Consider the following 9,606-nt stretch of genomic DNA (forward strand, 5'->3'; position numbering starts at 1 on the left):
TGCGGAACATCCTGCAGGTGCTTTTCTAAAGTCATCGCGAACTCGTTATTAGCCTCCATAGCCTGGAACATAACAAGCCAGCACCAACAAAACAACCAGATTCAAAAGCTCCAAATATCAAATAAGACAACCTTAGCATGATCGACAACCATCTTCACATAAGCCTCACGCTCCGTCATATTTCACAAAGAAGGATGTGGACACCCAGCAGGTTTGAAATGCCTCACCAAGTGAGCAACGCTATCCGGATCCTACATGATAGGTGATATCTTGCATATTTCTATTGTCTTATCCATTCACCCATGTGCATTTTGATCATATAGATTAGGATTTAGCCATGTTTAGGTTGCATTTTGCATACATGAGTCCTTATCTGGTATTGGAGTACCACATGGAGTTCTTGGAGACATTTGGGTGCATTTGGAGTCCAAAAGAAGTGTTTAAAGTGATCATTGGGCGAGCAGCGCATGGGAGCGACCAGTCCGGAGCGACACCATCAAGTCGCTCTGATCTCCCTATCGGAGCGACCTTACCAGAGCGACAGGGAATAGTCGCTCGCGTTTTCATCACCCGGAGACGCGAGAACGAGTCCGGAGCGACCTCTCGCAGCGACAAAGCGAGGTCGCTCCCGAAGCATGGAGCGACTTGTCGGAGCGACGAGCCGTGGTCGCTGCGCGTCTTATTTCTGCTCGAACTTATGATTTCTCAAGGGCCTTTTGGTCATTTCATTATGCACGTTTTTATTTTCTAAACCTATGTTTTAATACTCTGTAAGCCACCAGGAGGCAGATCATCTCTGTTCTTAAGAAAAACCACCAAAAACCTTTGGAAAGTCATCTCTTGAATCAATTGATCAGTTTTGCTATTGAAATTCTGTGTTCTTATATCTATTTTCTGTGTTTCTCTACATGATTAATCTGAAATCCAACATGGGTTTAAGAGGAATCATGGAGATTAGTGAGTAATCACCTTTTGAATTCATGGGTTAGGGAGATTAAGGGTGATTAGTAGGGGTGTTCAATCCGGATATCGGTTCGGTTTAGGTTTGGTTTTTTTGGTTTTCGGTATTTCGGTTAGTAAAATATAACTACCATTCTAAATCCATATTTACTTCGGTTCGGTTTGGTTTATATACCGTCGGTTTTCGGTTTATTCGATTTTATACCAAAAAACATAATTATTTAGTTTGAGATCATATTATATGAATTTTAGAATCATATTGTCAACAAAGTCATTTATTAAAAATATATTACATGTTCAAATAAATAAACAAAAAAAGTAAAAATGCTTCTACCATCAAATAAAATAATCAAATCTATAACTAAAATCAAAGCTTCAAATTTTGAAAATAAAAATATGAAACAAAACAGAAACATGAAAGAAAAGTTCTTCCACTCTTCCATATTTAGTGTTCATTAACGTCATGCTTTTTCAATCGAATACAAAACTCTGTTTGTTTACAGATAAGAAAAAAGTTGTGAAAATTTTTCATTAATTATTGTTCATCAAATTTATAATCTTCATATTAATTTAGTGAAGACTAAAATAAAGCAAAAAGATCAATAGAAGACTTAGAAAATAAGATGTTTGAATTGCGATGTATTGTTATTTAATTATAGTTCAAGTGTTTTACAAATTAAGGTTCTTTATTACTATAAAATTATGGTAATAGTTATTAACAAAAATTTAACTTATGTAACAAATAGATTTTCATGTATTGTTATAAAATAGATACATATTTACATGTTTCTACTTTTAATCGGTTTTGTTCGGTTTATTCGGTTTAATCGGTTATATACCAAACCATATCCAAATCCTACGATTTTTATAAAATTATATCCATTCGGTTTATATGGTATGTACCAAAACCAAACCATATTGTCTATTTCGGTTCGGTTCGGTTCGGTGCGGTTCGGTTTTACCATATTGAACAGCCCTGGTGATTAGGTTAGAGCTAGGATGTTTTAGTGTAGATCATTCATATTTCCTTGCTAACAGAGTGAACATAATGCATCTTCTGAGTTGGCCACTCAGTTGTTGATCCTTAGGCATTTCTCACCCGAAAGGTGTTCGAGGAAATGCCCGAGACAACTCTTCTAAGCTTTTAGCATACTTTGCCAAAGACATTTGTTGTTAGAGGTGCTAAGATAACCATTGGACTTGCTAGTTATGATTTCTTTCATATTATTCAACCAAAGACATTTGATGTTTGAATTGTGTTAGTAAATGAACATTTATCTAGACATAGAGTTTGTTTAGGATTGTGTCTAAGCTTAAGGTTGATAGTTTGATTGATTGTTTGTCATCCTTATTTCGAAACTTAATCACCCGAGGTCTAATCCCTATATCCATGAGTTCTCTTTTCCCATAGTTAAGAAAGTATCATTTAGTTATTCCTTTTAGTTAGTTATAGTTTAAAAACCCATCTAAATCATTGGTTGCACTTAGATTAAATGATTACTTGCATTCTCGGTGCTTTGATATCTCTCAGAACTGGTTCGACAATCTTTTATACTACAACATTTGTCTTAGGAGCCTTGAAAACTCCTAACATCAAATCGGCGCCGTTGCCAAATTCTGAGTACATTTAAACATTGAGATTTAGTCAATTGCTTGAGACTAAGTCATTTATATTTTCTTTTGTTACTGATTCTTTTTCACCTCCCTTTAATCTACAGGTGTATGAACTTGCGGAGCAAGGGTCCAACAAACCTAGTTCCATGAGCTGCAGACATCAGAGCTTTAGAGAGAGAGAGTGCTAGAAAGAAAAGAGAAGAAGAGCAACAGGCTCAACTGCAAAGACTGAACACTGATATGGGAGACGTTCATCAGCATGATGCGGGCGTCAATGGCGCTAATAACAATGCTCCAGCTAACCAACAGCGAGCAGCTCGACCCATTGGTACTTATGACCGGCCCAACATTCATGGTCATAGACTAGGAATCCGAGCACCCGTTGTGGCAGCCAACAACTTTGAGATCAAATCAGGACTCCTCAACGTGATCGAGAACAACAAGTATCATGGCTTGGCTCTAGAGGACCCATTTGATCACTTGGATAGGTTCGACAGCTACTGTGGGTTGTCAAAAACCAATGGTGTGTCTGAGGACGCCCTGAAGCTAAAGTTATTCCCTTTCTCTTTGGGGGATAAGGCACGTCAGTGGGAGAAGTCTCTACCCAGCGACTCTATCACCACTTGGGATGATTGCAAGAGAGCATTCTTGGAGAAGTTCTTCTCTACTTCAAGAACTGCTAAGCTGAGAAACGAGATTTCCAGCTTTCAACGGAAGAACTTAGAAGGCTTCAGTGAAGCCTGGGAGAGAATCAAGGGCTACCAAGCTCAATGCCCACACCATGGTTTCTCTAAGGAGAGTCTGCTGAGCACATTCTACCTTGGTGCTCCTCCTAAGTACAGGGCCAGACTGGATACAGCTAGCAATGGGTTCTTCTTGGGGAGAACTGAGGAGGATGCAGAGGAGCTGGTTGACAACATGGTTAAGAGTGATGCAGTCTACAGTGGAGACCACGACAGAGGTAGTAGAACAGATGATAAGCAGACGAGGAAGGAGTTGAAGGCTCTACAGGATAAGATAGACATCCTCATTGCTGATAAAGCTACCCAAGAGCAGCTGCACTTTGTTGGCAACCCAAGCCAAGAGACACCAGTTGTTGTCCATGAAGTTGAGGGTTTGGAAGGTCAAGAAGAGCTGTGTTTCATCAACAACAATGGTAGCTGGTACAAGAAAGAGCTCAACTTTCAGTACAACAACTACCAACAGAAATTCTATTCCAACAACCAACAGAGTGGTTATCAGCCTCGGAATAATCAGCAAGGCAGCTATCAACCTCAGCAAAATCCTCCTCCTGGTTTCAACAACAAGGGCAACCATTCTTCCCAACAGCAATCTAATCCCTCTACCTCAACTCCTCAAGTCAGCAGCACTGATGCTCTACTGAAACAAATCCTGGAGTCTCAAACAAGAAGTGAGAAGCATGTTGGCTATGAGTTGAAGAACCTTCACTCAAAGATTGATGAGAGCTACAATGAGCTCAACAACAAGTTCAGAGCTTTGGAGAACCAGTTTGCTGCCATGAACACTCAACAAAATAGCCAACAAGGTTCTCTACCTGGAAAATCTAAGCAAAACCCAAAGGAAACCGTGAAAGCTATCACTCTTAGGAGTGGTAAGGAGTTACCTCAGAGAGCTCTCACCAAGGATGCTGAGAAACAAAGTGAGTGGGTTGCCATCAACATAGATGATGAAGTGGTGATTGTTGATGAGAAGATCAATGACGAGATCTTGGAGAAGATAGTGGAAGCCAAAGGAAAATGAAAGGTTGGAGAAGAGAAGAAAACAGTTAAGGATGGTGAAGTTGTCACTCCTGCAAGTGAAAGTTCTTTTGTTCCTCCTGCCTATGAACCCAAGCTCCCATTCCCAGGTCGATTCAAGAGACAGCTGCTAGAGAAGTACAAAGCTCTATTTGAAAAGCAAATGAGTGAAGTCCAGGTCACAATGCCCATTATTGATGCTTTCATGCTGATTCCTCAATACAGCAAGTTCCTGAAAGATGTTGTAGCTGCAAAGAAGAAAGAGATGGAGGGCATGGTGATTCTCACTCATGAGTGCAGTGCTATCATTCAGAGGCTTGTCATTCCAAAGAAGCTAGAAGATCCAGGATGCTTCACATTACCTTGTGCTCTTGGACCTATGGTATTTGATAGATGTCTCTGCGATTTGAGAGCTAGTGTCAGCTTGATGCCCCTATCTGTTGCTAAGAAGCTCGGCTTCACTCAGTACAAGAAGTGTAAACTTTCTCTGGTATTGGCTGATCGTTCAGTAAAGTACCCTGTGGGTATCTTAGAGGACCTCCCAGTGATGGTTGGAAATTATGAGATCCCTACAGACTTTGTGGTGCTTGAGATGGGTGAGGAAGTTGCAGATCGTTTAATCCTTGGAAGGCCTTTCTTAGCTACAGCAGGAGCAATTGTTAATGTGAAAGAGGGCAAGATTGATCTCCATTTGGGTAAAGGGCATGTTCTTCACTTTGACATCAAGGAGGTAATGAAGAAACCAAAAGTTCAAGGGCAAGTTTTCTACATTGAAGAGATGGATGCCCTTGCTGATGAGCTCCTTAAAGAATTGTCAATTGAAGACCCTCTACAGCATGCTTTGACGATAGAGAGGCCAGCTGAAGTGATTCAGAACCTGGAGAGTGCTGCCTATGGGATGATGTTGGATTCACACAGAGGATTTGGTAGTAAGGATCAGTATGAGGAGCTACCTCAAATTGTCCATCAGGAAGCCTCAGTCATTCAACAAGGGGACACCCAGCAAAACGACTGGAGCGAACTTAAGGCGCCTAAGGTGGAGCTTAAACCTCTCCCCAATGGTGTAAGGTATGCATTTATTGGTCCTAATGGAACTTATCCAGTCATTGTGAGTAGTGAACTTACTGAAACTGAGCTATCTGAACTTTTGAAAACACTTAAAAGATTTAGAAAAGCAATAGGTTACTCACTTGATGACATCAAGGGAATATCACCCTCTTTGTGTATGCATAGGATACATCTTGAGGATGAATCAATGACTTCTATCGAGCATCAAAGAAGGTTAAATCCTAACCTGAAGGATGTTGTAAAGAAAGAGATTCTTAAACTCTTAGATGCTGTTATTATTTACCCTATCTCAGATTCTAAATGGGTATCACCTGTGCATGTTGTACCAAAGAAAGGTGGTATCACTGTGATTAAAAATGACAAAGATGAATTGATACCAACAAGAACCATCACAGGTCATAGAATGTGCATTAATTACCGAAAACTAAACTCCGCATCTAGAAAGGATCATTTCCCATTACCATGTATTGATCAGATGCTTGAGAGACTTGCAAATCACCCATTCTATTGCTTTCTTGATGGGTACTCAGGATTTTTCCAAATCCCCATACATCCCAATGATCGAGAGAAAACGACATTCACATGTCCCTATGGTACCTTTGCATATCGAAGGATGCCATTTGGTCTATGTAATGCTCCAGCCACCTTTCAAAGGTGCATGATGTCAATTTTCTCTGATCTGATTGAGGATGTTGTGGAGGTATTTATGGATGATTTCTCCGTCTACGGATCTTCGTTTTCTGCTTGTTTGTCAAACTTGTGCAGGGTCCTACAGAGATGTGAAGACACCAACCTTGTGCTGAATTGGGAGAAGTGTCACTTCATGGTCAAGGAAGGGATTGTGCTGGGACACAAGATTTCAGAGAAGGGGATTGAGGTGGATAAAGCCAAAATCGATGTTATGGTTGGTTTGCCCCCACCAAAGAGAGTGAAAGACATCCGGAGTTTTCTTGGTCATGCTGGGTTCTACAGGAGGTTCATCAAGGACTTCTCCATGATCACTAGACCTTTGACCAGGCTGCTGTGCAAGGAAGTCACCTTCAGTTTTGATGTGGAATGTCTACAAGCTTTCAAGAAGCTGAAAGGTGAACTCATTAGTGTTCCAATTGTCCAGCCACCTGATTGGGATCTCCCTTTTGAGATCATGTGTGACGCTAGTGACTATGTTGTGGGAGCTGTTTTGGGGCAGAAGAAAGATGGCAAAACCCATGTGATCTACTATGCCAGCCAAACCCTCAATGATGCTCAGATGAGGTATGCCACAACAGAGAAGGAGATGCTGGCAATTGTTTTTGCCTTTGAGAAGTTCAGGAGCTACTTGGTCGGGTCTAAAGTCATTGTCTACACAGATCATGCTACCTTGAGACACCTTTTGGCCAAGAAGGATGCAAAACCCAGGCTTTTGAGGTGAATCCTTTTGCTTCAAGAGTTTTATATGGAGATTAAGGACAAGGCAAGAGTTGAGAATGGTGTAGCTGATCATTTGTCCAGGTTGAGGGTAGAGTCTGGTATTCCTATTGACGAAGGACTTCCTGAAGAGCAGATCATGGCTATTGAAGCAGTGATAGCAGTTTGTGAGACTGGTAGGAAGCTGGAAGAAGTCAAGGCAACAGAAGAGAAGGAATCTTGGTATGCTGATTTGGTGAACTACCTAGCCACAAGAAGAGAACCTTTGAATCTTGTGGGCTATGCCAAGAAGAAGTTCTACAAGGATGTGAAGAGATACTACTGGGATGAACCTTATCTATACATTCTCTGCAAGGATCAGCTTTATAGAAGAGTGGTTGCAAATGAGGAGATTGATGGGATCCTTACACAGTGTCATGGATCATCTTATGGAGGCCACTTTGCCACCTTCAAGACAGTTGCGAAAGTGTTACAAGCTGGATTCTGGTGGCCACATATGTTCAAGGATACACAAGACTTTGTTTCAAAGTGTGATTCTTGCCAAAGAAGAGGAAACATCACCAAGAGGAATGAGATGCCTCAGAATCCAATCCTTGAAGTTGAAGTGTTTGATGTGTGGGGTATTGACTTCATGGGACCATTTCCAATCATCTTTTGGAAACAAATACATCCTTGTGGCTGTTGATTATGTCTCCAAATGGGTGGAAGCTATTGCAAGCCCCACCAATGATGCTAGAGTTGTAACCAAGATGTTCAAGAGCATCATCTTTCCAAGGTTTGGAGTCCCAAGAGTTGTGATCAGTGACGGAGGTTCCCACTTCATTAACAAACTACTTGAGGGACTTCTCAAGAAGAATGGTGTGAAGCACAAGGTGGCAACTCCTTATCACCCCCAAACAAGTGGCCAAGTTGAGATTTCTAACAGGGAGATCAAGTCTATCTTGGAGAAGATTGTGGGGATCACAAGGAAGGATTGGTCCAATAAGCTTGATGATGCACTTTGGGCTTATAGGACAGCGTACAAGACACCACTGGGCACCACACCTTTCAACCTAATGTATGGGAAAGCTTGCTATCTGCCAGTGGAGCTTGAGTACAAGGCACTATGGGCAATAAAGTTGCTGAACTTTGACATCAAGAGTGCCAAGGAGAAAAGGATTTTTCAGCTACATGAGCTTGATGAGATAAGAATGGATGCTTTTGAGGACTCAAGGATCTACAAGGAGAAGACTAAAGCTTTCCATGACAAGAATATCCTGAAGAGAGAGTTTAAAGAAGGAGATCAAGTTCTTCTCTACAACTCTACGCTGAAGCTATTTCCAGGAAAGCTTAAATCAAGGTGGTCAGGTCCTTTCAAAGTCAAAGAGGTTAGGCCATATGGAGCAATAGTTTTGTGGAGTACTGATGGAAGAGACTTCACAGTCAATGGGCAAAGGGTTAAGCTCTACATGGCTACTGCATCAGAGGAAGATGGGGTTTCAACTCCACTGTCTGACCCTACCCCGGGCTAATCCAAAAAGAGGCAAAGTCAAGCTAGAGACTTAAAACAAGCTCACTTGGGAGGAAGTCTCATGCGTATCCTTGTATATATTGCATTGGTATTTTCATTTTCATCTTATTGCATAAAAAAAAAAGGGAAGGGAGAAGTCGTGTGCAGGTGCTTGATCGATGCAGGTTTGAGCAAAAATCGTGCGTGGGAGCGAGGTCTCGGGAGCGACGTTACGGGAGCGACACCTCGAAGTCGCTCCAGCTGGGAGCGACGTTACGGGAGCGACACCTCGAAGTCGCTCGGCTTAAAGACATTTTGTGCTCCAAAAACACTCTCGGAGCGACCTCTCAGAGCGAGCACGTGAAGTCGCTCCAGCTGGGAGCGACGTTACGGGAGCGACACCTCGAGGTCGCTCGCTTTTTCGTCGTCACGGAACTCAAACACTGGCCTGGAGCGACGTCCTAGAGCGACACCTCGAAGTCGCTCCAGCTCCAGAGCGAGGTTTCGAGAGCGACACTCCAAGGTCGCTCGCGTTTTCGTCGAATCACGACGCGAGAAAACGACTAGGGAGCGACCTCTCGCAGCGACACCCTCACGTCGCTCCCGAACCGGTCCAGGTAAGTTTTCTAACTCTAAAACCCGGTTTAATTCAAGTAAACCGACCCTAACCACCCTAGACCGAACCGGATGACCCTAACCCCCTCGACTCCATCTCTCTCACTCTCCCCTCCTCTCACAAACTCTCAAACTCTCTCGAACTAACCCACACCAAAAATCCCAAAACTTTCTCAATTCTCACCCAAATCAACTAGTTCTTGTTTCTAAATCCAAGCTTTCGCCCCTGTAGCCTATTCCTCACCACCCATTCACCATTTCCTTTCATCCAAAGCAAGGTATTGAGTTTTTAAATTCAAATTCGTAGGTCCATGAACCCTAGGATTTGAAAATCGAAATTTGGTCATTTTCTTGCTAGATTGTGGTGAAATAGACTAGGGAAAGCTTATCTATCAAGTTGTGTTGTCGAATAAATGGTGAAATTGAGTTTAATTTGCACTTTGGCAAAATTAGGGTTCATGGATTTGGGGGTTTTTGATATCTTGCATATTTGCATTGTTTTATTCATTCATTCATAAACATTTTCATCATAGAGATTAGGATTTAGACATGTTTAGGTTGCATTTTGCATACATGAGTCTCTATTAGGTATTGGAGTACCACATGGAGTTCTTGGAGACATTTGGGTGCATTTGGAGCTCAAAAGAGGTGATAAAGGTGATCATTGGACGAGCAGAGCGTTGGGAGCGACTTCCT

At 42.0% G+C, this 9,606-nt stretch overlaps 1 non-coding gene across 1 annotated transcript; it reads right to left on the minus strand.

The window, feature by feature from the left end:
* Nucleotides 1-3,255: 3,255 nt before the first annotated feature.
* On the minus strand, nucleotides 3,256-3,362 carry LOC125584709. Its single transcript, XR_007321618.1, has one exon. It is a non-coding gene; the product is annotated as a small nucleolar RNA R71 (small nucleolar RNA).
* Between the last annotated feature and the right edge of the window lie 6,244 nt (nucleotides 3,363-9,606).

The sequence above is a fragment of the Brassica napus genome, chromosome C3 (assembly GCF_020379485.1).
Source record: "Brassica napus cultivar Da-Ae chromosome C3, Da-Ae, whole genome shotgun sequence".
NCBI lineage: Eukaryota > Viridiplantae > Streptophyta > Magnoliopsida > Brassicales > Brassicaceae > Brassica > Brassica napus.